The sequence below is a fragment of the Nicotiana sylvestris genome, chromosome 9, assembly GCF_000393655.2.
Source record: "Nicotiana sylvestris chromosome 9, ASM39365v2, whole genome shotgun sequence".
Taxonomy (NCBI): Eukaryota; Viridiplantae; Streptophyta; class Magnoliopsida; order Solanales; family Solanaceae; genus Nicotiana; species Nicotiana sylvestris.
Window position 1 is genome coordinate 70,223,239 of NC_091065.1, and position 15,056 is coordinate 70,238,294.

Genomic DNA, 15,056 nt, shown 5'->3' on the forward strand with positions numbered 1-15,056 from the left:
AGCAAGGGCTTTTGAAGTCCAATTGAGAAACTGATTCCTCATCAATTGGCTATGAAAATCACCTTCAGGTAAAACTAGCTAAAGTGTTTACTGGCCAAGTCTAACTCACTTCAATACCGTTGCAGGTAAACACGCATGATGAGTATAGAAGCTGTAGATGCAGTGCATGCATGATAAAAGAGGATTGATATTTTCAAATAACAGGTCAAGGACCTGGTTCTTGTACCAAAGGTTAGTAGTTTTGTGCACTCTTTAATACACGTCTTGAAAAGGTACAAATATCAACTGCCATGTCATCCACCTTTTCAGACCCTGTTGTCACGTCCCTTAACTTCAAATCATTCCATCTCCCTATGAAACATTGCATTTCTCCAAGCACAACCGTCATTTCAGAACCGGTTCCTATCTCTCTCTTCATAATTATCCACTCTTATTAAAACCCTTCTCTTTTCTCCACAAACCATAAGTTCTCCATTAGAACTTCTCCAAAGAACTTTCTCTCCATCTCTTCAATAGTTGACACAAACTCCGAAATCCCTACCTCAGTCATCTCTAATACTGAAAAAAAATATGGAGTCCTCCGTCCCCAATGAGTCCTCTGTAACCACTCCTGCTCTCATCTCTGAAATCACCCCTAACCTAGATTCCCTATCTCCCTCCATCCCAAAAACCCCTAAAATTGTTGATCCTTCCTCTCCATCTTCTGAGTTTCCCATTGATCAAAGAAAAAATGGAGAACAGGGTCAAAGTCCTGAGGTCGCAGAGGTTTCCGCCATTGCTGCTATAGATTCTGTGGTGGCCTTGGAGCCTATTGAGGAAGAAAATATTGTGACCATCTTTGTGGTATCTGCTGAGGCGTCCTACATGAGATAATTTCTTAGAGGAATGAGATACAGGGTATATGGGAAGAAAGAGACATGGTGACTGTTGAGGTCTCTGCACTAGCAGAAACTACTGTGCCCTCTCGTGAGGAACCTGACCCCTCTCCATAGGAAACAGGTCAAGGTTCTCACTCCCAGGCCAATTCTGCCCCTACAATTGTTGTTGCACCCTTGGACATTCAAGTCCCTGAGATGAGGTCTAGTGATGAGGAGGATCGAGATAACATTGCTCTTGATGATTTCATAGTCAAGTGAAGGGTGGTGTCCACTCCTGAGTCTTCTACTAAGCGACCTACTACTAGGCTGCAAGCAAAGGTAGCCTATGACTCTGCCCTTCAAAAGAGCAAAAAATGTAGTAAGAAGAAAAGGAGGAGATTGGTGAAAGACAATGTTATAGTGTGTGATAAGGTTGTTCCAGTGGTGGAGGTTGAAGAGGAAACAACTGAGGAACCTAGTTCCCTAGTGAGAAGGTCTCAGAAGAAGAAGGAATCTACTTCCATAGAGAATGTTACAACCCCCAGTTCTAAGATGAGGATGTGTTAGTCAAGTCTAAGGGAAAAGCAAAAATCAAGTGGTGTGATGTTTGGAAAACGAAACTCTGAAACCATTAAGGAACCTGGTTCTGTGAAAAAGCTTAGGAGTGAAACTAGTTCTGCTTCAGAACGACTAAGGCACCAAAAGGTTCTGCTGGGTCGTACTTTTGACCTAGCAATTTTGGATATGGCTGGTATGCGTCAAGTTCTTGCAATGGTTGAGTTTCAACGATGGGGGCATCTGTTCCAAATGGATGCACCCAAAGTGTATGAGGATGAGGTTTAAAGCTTTTATGCCAACCTCTTTCCGTTGATACCGACCATATCCTTGCCTTGGTGAATAATGTGGACATCGTGTTTGACGTAAGTTTGCTTGGGGATATTCTAAAGGTCCCTACGGATGGTGTATCTCGTGTGAAAGATGCGTGTCAGTATAATTTCCATAATGCCGTGGTAAAGGATAATGCGAACCAAAAGGGGGACCAGATTCATAAGAAGGCATTACTCCCTGTTTATTGGTTGCTCTTCGAGTTGGTGAACAAAGTTCTCTTCCCTCGTGCTGAGAGGAGGTCCATGACCTCTAAGTCTGACCTGTTTTTAATGGAGCAACTGGATGCTTTAAACCTATCAACTTGCCTGTTATCATGATCGAACACATGCAAAAAGTAGCAACCTTCAAGGATGGTAATCATGGTCTTCCATACGGGTTTCTGCTTACGCAAGTGTTTAAAGTTTTCAAGGTGCCGTTGGGGCAAGACAAGGTAGGAACCAAGAAGCAGACTTTCTCACAGAAAATATTGGAAGAGTGAGAGTGCATTGAAAAGAATGGGGGGTTAGGAAGTACATCAACCATCTCACAGCTCATTAATTCTCAAAATAGTGCAACTGAGGAGATTCGAAGGTTGAAGGCTAGGAATGCTATCCTGGTAGGTCAGCAGGCCCAAGGGGCTCCGGAGTCCAATGAGGAAGTGGCTCGTTTGACAAAAGAGAATGCTGATCTCAGGGCACAAGTGGAGAACCTGAAAGCCGAACTGCTCAATGAGCAAAAGTCGGTCAATACCCGAATAGACTTAGTTCTCCAATCTCTTGCTATAGCTTCTAAGCCCTCTACTCCTAGTGCCCCCTAAGTAACCCCTTCAGTGACCAGTTTCTGGATTGTCTCTTTTAGTTTTTATGACTTCGCAGATGTTTTGTTTCTTATTTTGATGTGGTTGGGATGTATCAGCACTGCTCCCGTTTTCAACAGTCCAATTCCGCCTTTGCTTTTTAAGCAAAGGCATATGTTTTCTATATATAAAATCTATCCTATTTTATTATCTCATTGCTTGTATGCTTTGTTTCTCTTCTCTATCATGTTGTGTGCACATATGTGGCATGATTTAGCTAGGCTAAACTTCTTTATGTTGTTTGCGTGCTTGTGTCTTTTTAATGATGCCAAAAGGGAGAAGTATAATTGAATCGAGGATCTGATTACATAGAGTCAGAGGGAACTTGTGAAGTTCTTGTTACTTCATCTGGTTATCTTTGCTCTAAATACATGTTATCAATATCTAAGTTTGTCATCATCAAAAAAGGGGGAAATTGATGGGTTTTCAATGTCTTTGCCTTATGTTTTGATGATCTAACAAACTTACTGTCAAAAACCAGATAGGGAACCTGACACACTTGGTACACATTACAAATGAACGGATTCCAGCCGGGACTCCAGCTAATGTGAACTGCTGCAAGTGTAGAAAATGAAGAAACATGACAAGGACCTGATCCCTTGTGTTTCCCTGATAGCAGTACGAAAGTCAACTGTGCACAGCTGGAAAGTGACTGCCACAGAAATAGTGCACACAGTGCAACAGTTTTGCAGTCACTTGCCTTTGACCTACCAAGTGCTTACATCAATCAAGTGATGTCATCAAGGGTGTATTAACAAGAGCATTATAACAAAACATCACTTGAACACTTGAGAATTCACTTCAAGCATTCAAGTCTTCACAAAACAGTAAACTCAATTCTCCAAAGCTTGAAGAACAAAGTTAAACGCTAGTACGGACCAGTTCCTAAATCTAGTATTTTGTCGTCCTTAGTTGAGTTGTAACTTTGTGATTGTTCTTATTGTAATTCCTAAATTGCTTAGCTAGAAGCGTTGCTTAGGAACTCTCGTGTAAAACCATAAACTTTCTGAGTTTGTGTTGTGACTAGAGTTAGTCATAAGTTAAAGTCGTTATAACTAATGAGTGACAAAGTGGCTTGTAGTAAGAGTATCACAAGTTAGTTGAGTTGAAGTTGTGTAATAGAGTCATTACAAAGTGGCTTGTAATAGAGTGTTTACAAGTTAGTGAAGTTGAAAGCCTACAAGTGTAGGTCATGATTTTTGTACCCTTGAGTTCATTAGTATTCTTAGTGAAAACTAATAGAAGGACTAGGTACTCTATAGTTTGGTGGACTCACATAAACTAACAAACTCTATAAACTTAACAACTATGCTAACTAATAACTAATTACATGGAAATTAGTTACTTGGGAATAATTAACAAGATAGCTAGATAACATTACGTTACACCTTCACTCTCATTATAATCCTTTGACTTGTGAGTTTACATAAGCTTTGATTTCATTTTAAGTCGAATGAACATTTTATTATGAATCAGCCTTGTTGATGTCTGGTTTTTTCATTGGACCCTGACTCTATTTTATTTGTCGTCTTGGATAGTTTTGATTATCGCCGCACATATAAAGTAATTTGATCGGTATTTCTTATATAATTATCATCATTAAAATAAATATAATGCAAATAATACTATTACTCAAATATTTTATGAATATATTAAAATAGAGAGAATATGTTAGATTAAATAAGATACATGTATGAGTAATAAAACACGACACTGTAATGGTTCTAAGACATCATTTGTCATTATTATTTTTCTTTAAATTTTGTTGAGGAAAAAAAGTTAGATCATGTGTGCACCTACGTAATTTATAAATTTGTTAAATAAAGCAATGAGTGAATGGTGAACGAGCTATATTTTGACACTCAAGAATATGCATTTCAATAGTTTAAAATCTGGCAGAAATCTCATTACACATGCTAAACAATTCAAACTAGTTACATTTAACCTTAGATTTTGAAGAACAAGTTAAAAACCAACAACATGGTTGAAATTTATTATGTGAAAATAGAAAATTAAAATAAATTTATTTCAGTGATGCAAGATTAAAAAGATAATAGAATTTCCCGGTCACCAAACGTATACTTTTCTATTAGGGGTAGTTATTTATATTTTCGACTCATACTAATCATCAATAGATTTAAAAAGGTACAAACTCCCTCAATATTGCGTTGAAAATAGAGTATATATCAACTAAACGTTTTGTATACTATTATTAGTTTACTACCTCTACTTACCAAATTAAACTCGTAATCTTTCCAACTTCAAATACTTTTCATAAACTATCATGATTTGAACTATATTTTTATTATTCAAATGCAAGAAATTAATGTATTAAAAGTACACCATTCAAATGAGATAAATAAAATATTCGGAAAGCTAATGCAAGTAAATTTTTTGAACTTGTGGTACTTGATAAGTGTTAAGTTAAAAGGATTATAAACTAGCAAAAAAAATAATGTTTGGGAGGAAAGCTGCAACTTCACGGAGTACAATTATGATATTTAACTAGACGTCTTATTGTCTTTCAAAATCAAACGGCTAGCATCTTACTTTTAATTTTAGTTTCAACGTATCATATACTACAAAAAGGCATAATTGACAGCAGGTAAAATGAAGAGATTAAACTCAATATATCACTACTAGAATTCCAGAAAAAAGCGATCAAACTTTAGCGACCAAAGTTGGTCTGTCAAGAAAAGCGATCAAAGTTGGTCGCTAAAATGGCGAACATAATAAAATAATTATTTGATATAGATTAACGACCAAGGTTGGTCGCTACTTGGTCGCTAATTTCGTCAAAATATTGACCGGACTGGTCAGACTTGCTTGGTCAAAGGTATACTGAGATTAACGACCAACGTTGGTCGCTACAAGGGGACCCACTTATAAAATTATAATAATTATAATATTATTTAAAAAAGTTATAAAATATAAATAAATATAATTTAAAATTAGCGACCAAAGTTGGTCGCAATTTAGGGGTAAGCAGATAGCGATCAACTTTGGTCGCCAAAAATGGGACCCAGTTATAAAATTTTAATAATTATATTGTTATTTAAAAAAATTATAAAATATAAAAAAACATAATTCAAATTTAGCGACCAAAGTTGGTCGCTTAGAAAAATAGAGACCAACTTTGGTCGCTAATCTAGGACCCAGTTCTAATGTTTAACAATTATATTATTAATTTAAATATTATATAAAATAAAAATAAATCTGATTTAAATCTAGCGACCAACTTTGGTCGCTAATTTAAATTTATGTATATTTAGCGACCAAAGTTGGTCTCTTTTCAGGTCAACAATGGTCAAAATAAAAAATCACTTTTGTATATATATATATATATATATTAACAATGAATTAAAACTTCTCAACTTATATCAATTAATATATGTATATATATATATATATATATATATGAACATGAAGCGCTCGGAACACAAGGACGGGTTCTTTTAGGTATTGATACACTTGTAAATTGATTTATCGACTTATAACCCACTCATATGCATATATATATATATATATATATATATATATATATATATAAATATTTTTCTTGGAAGAGTAGGATGCTTCACGTTCATGCAGAGTTCAGCATCCTTCTCTACCAAGAAAAACGTTTTACCTTTAATTCTTTTTATTAGCATTTCCATACTTTTGTCAGTCAAATCATTGTCTGAATCCGAAGAAATATCACCAATCCCATTAAGCTTGTACAGATTAGACTTGGAAGAAAGTTGAGAAAAAAATTTCCTTTCGTCTTTGTCATCATAGAGTCTTATGATCCCCGTTTTATGGGAACTGCCACGACCAACGAAAAATATTCTATCGCCATCAACCTTGTCACTCTCAATTAAACTTCTTTTCCTCTTGGAAAATGAAGTAGAGAATTCCTCTATAACCTCTTTTATCTACTTAAGAAATGTTAAATTCCTACCTATACCATCACTATTTGAAACACATGTCATTGCCTTCTCATCATCATTATCGCTAATGAGAACAACAATTGATCAAAGACATACCCTGTCAGGTACTGTATCCAAGTTATTCTCTGTATCCAAGTTCATCCCGAGTAATAGTACCACGAGGATAATCACCAAAGCCACCAGACAGCTTTATGATGCCAATGAAGCAAGATGAGCTATTCAATGAAACTCGTATTGTAAAGAAGAAGAAAGAGACTGATTCAGAAAGGTGGGTCGAGGGTCGAGCCTCGACTATACATGTAAGTTTTTTACTTTTCATTAAGTATTTTGATTTACTTTTATATAAATTTTGAAATACTAATTCAATATAATTTTTCTTATAGGTTCGCTTCATAGCTGATGTGTGGGAATTCATACACAGTCAGCTACCTTATGAGTCGGGCAAGGCAATCCAACTTTCGGACGAGGATGCTGAAAGAACACTCCTTGAGTACTTTATATACTTTGAACTAGACAATAGAACCAGTTTTCGAATGGGATTGTAATAAGCGTTAACTTAGTTTTGTTAGCTTAATGTGTTAGTTCTATTGAACTTTATACTTTGTTGCTTTTAATTGTTGTTGTTGTTGGCATAAAATGCCTGTTAGGATTTTTGGTAAGCTGGCAGGTGGTGTAGCTTCCAAAACAGGTAGTTTCTGCTAAAAATATACCAAGAAAAGCGACCAACTTTGGTCTCTAGTTGATCGCTTTTCACTTAAAAAAAAATAATTTTCTGGGCAATAGCGACCAACCTTGGTCGCTACTTAACCCAGATTTCTCAAAAAAGCGACCAACTTTGGTCGTAATTCCATTTAAAAAAATAATTTCTGGAAATATTGCGACCAAAGTTGGTCGCTTATAATTTAAAAAAAATTAATTCTTGCAGTTGGCGACCAATTTTGGTCTCTTATTTTAAAAAAATATTATAAAAATTAATAATAAAGCGACCAACTTTGATCTCTATTTTTCAGATTTTTAAAATATAATATTTTTTCGGACCAAAGTCGGTCGCTTTTTTATGATTAATAATAAATAAATAAAAATGTATTTACATTTGGAGACCAACGTTGGTCGCCAAATTTATATTATTAAAATAATATAGCGACCAACGTTGGTCGCTACTTTCTTTACAGGAATATTTGGTCCTTTTACCTTAGAGACCAAAGTTGGTCGCTAATTAGCGACCAACTTTGGTCCCTAAGGTAAAGGGACCATCTTAATATCGACCAACCCATTTTGGTCGCTATTTGATCCCTTTTTGGCCAATAAGCGACCAACTTTGGTCGCTTTTTGTGGTCAATTTTTTCCGAATTTCTAGTAGTATGTTAACAAAACAAAAAAACTCAATGTCTCAATCTCACATTTGGGTCTGTTGTCGCGCTCCTTTTTCTCGCGAAAGCGAGTTTCGACATTGACAACTCTTTTAAAGGAACAATTAAAAGAGAAGAGTTGTCATCTAACGATTTTTAAAGTGCGTTAGGGCACCTATTTGCAAATTACTCTAGTTTCACTAGTTTGCATCATTAAAGATCGGGTAAGGGCTCGAGATTACCTCGAATAGAAGGTGTTAGGAACTCTTCGAGGTCCACAACTGTAGGTCCCGGCCGAACTTGAATTATATGGATTAGTCAAATAAACAAAGAGAGAGAGAGCACAAAGTTTGAAAATTTTATTATTATAAGAGACTTTGAGTAAATGAATACAAATACTTGAAAAAGTAAAAGGGAAATAAGATGGGGGTTCTTAAGTTTTTTAGCTTAAAGTATCACTCCGTGCAACATAAATAATACTTCGTAACTCCTTCGAGATGGGGTGTTACTCATATTATTCAGCGGGTAAAGACTATCATCTCCTGCTACCCGATTACTATCTTTAAGTTGCTACCTAAAGCGCACTAGTTCAATTATAAGTCGTACCTTATGCGTTTACTACCCGTCCCATACCTATGATCCAGGAGGCGTTGAACCTCTATTTTTGGGTGGTTCTAGACCTTACTTACGGTTCTCAGAAAATGTCAAAACTAGGCGACTGTCACGACCCTAAACCCGAACCCGGTCGTGATGGCGCCTTTCGTGAAGACAAGGCCAGCCGACACTTACCCATTTCAGTTTTAAGCAGTTTACAATGAGAATTAAGTCTAAAACATGATATAAATCCAAAAGTAAGCAGTGACAATACAAAACAATTCGCGGAACACAACCCAACACAACTCGATAACGGGATGTCACTAGTCATAAGCAACTACAAATCCGGATAAATACAAGAAGGGTCTACATAGTCCAATACAGGTCTAAAACAGAGAAAGATAGATAAGGGAAGAAGCTCTAGGCTGCGAACGCCGGCAGCTACCTAGAGAATCTTTGAATCCGCCCAAGCTGGTAAGATCAACACTCGCTAGCGGGATCCGCAATGCCTGAATCTGCACATGGGGTGCAGGGAGTAAAGTGAGTACTCCAACTCAGTGAGTAATAATCATAAATAAACGACTGAGAGATATGAAAACACGTAAGGCACATTACAGGCTATAATGAAGCAATAAAACAGGTAAGAACAGTGATTTAGTAAAGATATGTAAAATCATATAAGTTTAGTTTAAACTTCAAGAAATGCCTATTCAACAATTAAACAGGTAAATGACAGACAAATAAGACAGATAAGCACATAAAGGATTGCCCCTCGGGCACAACGTCAACAATACCAGCCCCTCGGGCTATATCTCACATCACAATGGGTACCCACGCTCACTGGGGGTTTGCAGACTCCTGGAGGGGCCTCTTACGGCCCAAGCGCAATATCAAGTCATCTCGTGGCATCATCACTAGGCTCTCGGCCTCATATCAACAAGCCACCTCGTGGCGTACAAATCTCAGGCCCTCGGCCTCATAATCACAATCAGTGTATCCTCACAACACATGCCCTCGGTCTTACTCAGTCAGAATCTCATAAGCCACTCGGGCAACAGTAAAACATGATGCTCAGCCCAAAATATCAATTCAAACATCAAAACGGAGTAAAAATATCTGAGTTAAGAAAACAGTAGAATATAGCATGATTGAGTACAAGTATAAAATCAAAACAGTGAGGAAATATCAGTAAAAATCCCCTAAGGGTCCAAATAGTTGGCACGATGCCCAAATATGGCATTCAGCCCAAAACATGATGATAGAAAATAGTTTTCAATCAAATACGCGGTAAAACAATCATACGGGATGGAATAAGTCACAATCCCCAATGGTGCACGACCCCACGCTCGTCATCTAGCATGCGTGTCACCTCAATATAGCACTCCGATGTGCAATCTGGGGTTTCATACCCTAAGAACATCATTTACAATCATTACTCGTCTCAATTCGGTCAAATCTCTAGCCCGCAACACCTTTGCCCCTCGAATCGGCCTCCACTCGCATCGAATCTATCCAAAATCAGAATCACGGCGTCAAAAATATGCTAAGTGAACGAAGCCCAAGCAAAAATATTCAATTTACAACACAAATTCCGAAATTACCAAAACCCGACCTCCGTGCCCATGTCTCAGATTCCGGTAAAAATTACATCAATGGATTCCTTATCACTCCCCGAGTTCATACATACCAAAAGCATCAAAATCCGACCACAAATGACCCCTCAAATCCCAAATCCAAGGTTTCCAATTTCAAGCCCTAGTTCTTCAATTTTAGGCTTAGATTCCATGATAAATTAGGTAGATTTCACATTAGAATCGAGTTTTAAGTCCATGAATCTTACCTACAAGTGATTCCCCTTGAATCCCTCTTCAATCCTCTTAAAAAAGCTCCAAAAACGCTCAACAATGGTGAAAGTAAACCCAAATCCGTGGACAAGACGACTATTTAAACATTCTGCCCAGGCCTGAAATCCTTCATCGCAATCGCAGGACCCTCATCGCGATCGCCAAGCACAAATTACAAGACCCTCAAATTTACCCCTATGGGAATGTGGATAGACCCACACGAACGCGATGCACAGGACCTTACACCTACGCGATCGCGAACAGGACCACGCAAACGCGATGCACAACTCAAGATCAAATCCCCTGGTCCACTTAACTCTACGCGAATGCGACCTTGTCCACGCGTTCGCGAACAAGAACCTCACAGCCTTACGCGATCACGTCACCAACTTCGCGAATGCGAAGAACAACCTGGGCTTCCCCCCATCACTGCCTTACGCGATCGCGAAGAAGAAAACTCTACAACAGCTGAAGCTCAAAATCTCCAACTTTTCCAAAGCATGAAATGGTCTGATTGACCACCCGGAACTCACCCGAGGCCCCCGGGACCTCAACCAAACATGCCAACATATCCCATAGCCTCATTCAAACTTATACCAATATTCAAAACACCTCAAATAACTTCGAATCAACCAAAACTCATCGGATTCAAGCCCTAGTTTCCAAAATCTTCCGAATTACGCTTTCGATCAAAAACCCAACCAAACAATGTTCGAATGACCTGAAATTTTGCACACACATACAAAATGACACAACAGAACTACTGCAACTCTCCGAATTCCATTCCATCCCCTATATCAAAATCTCACTTATCAACCGAAAAACGCCCAAAATCCAATTTTGCCAATTCAACCCTAAATCTACTCCGGACCTCCAAAACTCATTATGATCACGCTCCTAAGTCCAAAATCACCTCCCGAAGCTATCTGAACCATCGGAACTCACATCCGAGCCATATAAAACATAAGTCAACACACCGTTGACTTTTTCAACTTAAGTTTCCTCAAATAAGAGTAAGTGTCTCAAACCTTACCAAATCCTTTCCGAACCCGAGCCAACCAATCCGATCACATATAGAACCGATACACAAAGCAATAAGAAGCAGAAATAGGGGAATAAGAGCGGTAACTCATGAGACGACTGGTTAGGTCGTCATATCCTCCCCAATTTAAACAAACGTTCGTCCTTAAATGAGTCAAGAAACATACCTGAAGTCTCAAACAGGTGAGGATATCTGCTCCGCATCTCCCGATCGGTCTCCCAAGTAGCCTCCTCCATGGGCCGACCTCTCCAGTTCACTTTTACTGAAGCTATATCCTTTGATCTTAACTTTCGAACCTGACTCCCCAAAATAGCCACTGGCTCTACATCATAAGTCAAATCACCATCCAACTGAACCGTGCTGAAATCCAGAATATGAGACAGATCCCCAATATACTTCCAGAGCATAGAAACATGAAATACCGGATGCACACTCGACAAGCTGGGTGGCAAAGCAAGCTCATAAGCCACCTCCCCAATCCTCCGAAGCACATCAAAAGGCCCAATAAACCGAGGACTCAATTTACCTTTCTTCCCAAATCTCACAACACCCTTCATGGGCGAAAACTTCAACAGAGCCTTCTCGTCAACCATGTAGGACACATCTCTAACCTTCCTGTCCGCATAACTCTTTTGCCTCGACTGCGCTATACGAAGCCTCTCCTTAATCACCTTCACCTTTTCTAAAGCAGCCTACACCAAGGCTGTCCCCAATAGCCTAGCCTCACCCGGCTTGAACCAACCAACTGGAGATATACACCGCCTCTCATACAAAGCCTCATATGGAGCCATCTAAATACTCGACTGGTAGCTATTATTATAAGCAACTCTGCAAGAGGTAGAAACTGATCCCATGACCCTCCGAAATCAATGACACAAGAATGCAACATGTCTTCCAATATTTGTATAGTACGCTCGGACTGTCCATCCGTCTGAGGGTGAAAAGCTGTGCTCAACTCAACCTGAGTACCCAACTCTCGCTGCACAAACCTCAAAAACTGCGAAGTAAACTGAGTGCCCCTATCTGAAATGATGGAAACTGGGACACCATGCAAACGAACAATCTCCCGGATATAGATCTCTGCCAACCGCTCTAAAGAATAGGTAGTACACATAGGAATGAAGTGTGCGGACTTGGTCAGCCAATCCACAATCATCCAAATAGCATCGAACTTCTTCAAAGTCTGTGGAAGTCCAACTACAAAGTCCATAGTGATATGCTCCCATTTCCACTCTGGAATATCCATCCGCTGAAACAAGCCACCTTATCTCTGATGCTCATATTTCACCTGCTGGCAATTGAGATACCGAGCTACAAATCCCACAATATCTTTCTTCATTCTCCTCCACCAATAGTGCTGCCTCAAATCCTGATACTTCTTCACGGCACCCGGATGAATGGAATACCGCGAGCTATGGGCCTCCTCCAGAATCAACTCCCGAAGCCCATCCACATTGGTCACGCATATCCGGCCTTGCATCCTCAACACGCCATCATCACCAATGGTCACATCTCTGGAATCATTGTGTTGAACTCTGTCCTTAAGGACAAGCAAATAGGGATCATCATACTGGCACTCTCTGATGCGATCATATAAGGAAGACCGAGAAACCACACAAGCTAATACCCAATTGAGATCCGAAATATCCAACCTCACGAACTGATTGGCCAAAGACTGAACATCAACTGCAAGAGGTCTCTCCCCAATTGGAATATATGCCAAACTCCCTATACTCACTGCCTTTTGGCTCAAAGCATCGGCCACCACATTGGCCTTTCCCGGATGGTACAATATAGTGATATCATAATCCTTAAGCAACTCCACCACCTTCGCTGCCTCAAATTAAGATCCTTCTGCTTGAACAAGTGCTGGAGACTATGATGATCAGTAAAAACCTCACAAGACACACCATACAAGTAATGCCTCCAAATATTCAACGCGTGAACTATGGCAGCCAACTCCAATTCATGAACGGGGTAGTTCTGCTCATGGGGCTTCAACTGACGAGAAGCATAAGCAATAACTCTACCCTCCTGCATTAACACACAACCAATACCAACCCTCTATGCATCACAATACACGGTATATGAACCTGAAGCTGATGGCAAAACCAACATTGGAGCTGTGGTTAAGGCTGTCTTGAGCTTCTGAAAGCTCTCTTCACCCTCATCCGACCACACAAATGAAGCACCCTTCTGAGTCAACATGATCAAGGGCGATGCAATAGACAAAAATCCCTGAACAAACCGGCGATAATAGCCTGCCAAACCAAGAAAACTATGAATCTCTGTGGCTGAGGACGGTCTAGGCCAACTCTGAACCGCCTCTATCTTCTTTGGATCAACTCGAATACCCTCGTTGGACACCACTTTCCCCAAGAAAGCCACTGAACCGAGATAAAACTCATACTTGGAGAATTTTGCATAAAATTTCTCCTCCCTCAATCTCTGCAGCACAACTCTCAAATGCTCTGCGTGCTCCTCCTAACTACGCGAATACACTAGAATATCATCAATGAAGACTATGACAAATGAGTCGAGATAAGGCCGGAACACGCTATTCACCAAATGCATGAACGCTACTGGGGCATTGGTCAGCCCAAAAGACATCACCAAGAACTCATAATGAACATATCTGGTCCTGAAAGCTATCTTAAGAATATTCGAGTCCTTGACCTTAAACTAGTGATAACCCGAACGGAGATCAATCTTGGAGAATACTCTCGCTCCCTAAAGCTGGTCGAATAAATCATCAATGCGAGTCAAAGGATACTTGTTCTTAACTGTTACCTTGTTCAATTGCCTATAATCAATGCATATCCTCATAGTGTCATCCTTCTTCTTCACAAATAGAACTGGCGCACCCCAAGGTGACACACTAGGCCGAATGAACCCCTTATCAGGGAGTTCATAAAGCTGCTCCTTTAACTCTTTCAACTCCACTAGTGCCATACGATACGACGGAATAGAAATAGGCTGAGTGCCCGGCACCAGGTTAATACCAAAATCAATATCCCTATCCGGTGGCATGCCTGACAGGTCTATAGGAAACACATCGGGAAAATCCCTCACAACTGGAACATAATTAATACTGGGAGTCTCAGCACTGACATCCCTCACAAAGGCTAGATATGAAAGGAAACCCTTTTCAACCATACGCTGGACTTTCAAGAATGAGATCACTCTACTGGGTACATAATCAGTCAAACCTCGCCACTGAAGACGTGGCACACCCGGTATAGCCAAGGTCACTGTCTTAGCATGACAATCCAGAATAGCACGACACAGAGATTGCTCCATGCCCAAAATAATATCAAAATCCATCATACACAATAATAAAAGATCCACTCGGGTCTCCAGACCCTCAATAGTCACCACACACGACCGGTACACATGGCCTACAACAACGGTATCGCCCACCGGGGTAGATACATGAACAGGTGAAACAAGAGACTCACAAGGCGTACCCAAATAACGAGCAAAGTATGATGACACATAAGAAAAGGTGGAACCGAGATCAAATAATATAGAGGCATCTCTGTGGTAGACTGAAACGATACCTATGATAACAACATCAGAAGCAATAACATCGGGTCTAGCTGGAAGTGCATAGAAACGGGCCTGACTGCCACCTGATCGACCTCCCCCTCTATGGCGACCCCTAGCTGACTAACCTCCATCCCTCGATGGCTGGGTGGGTGGTGGTGAAGTAACTATT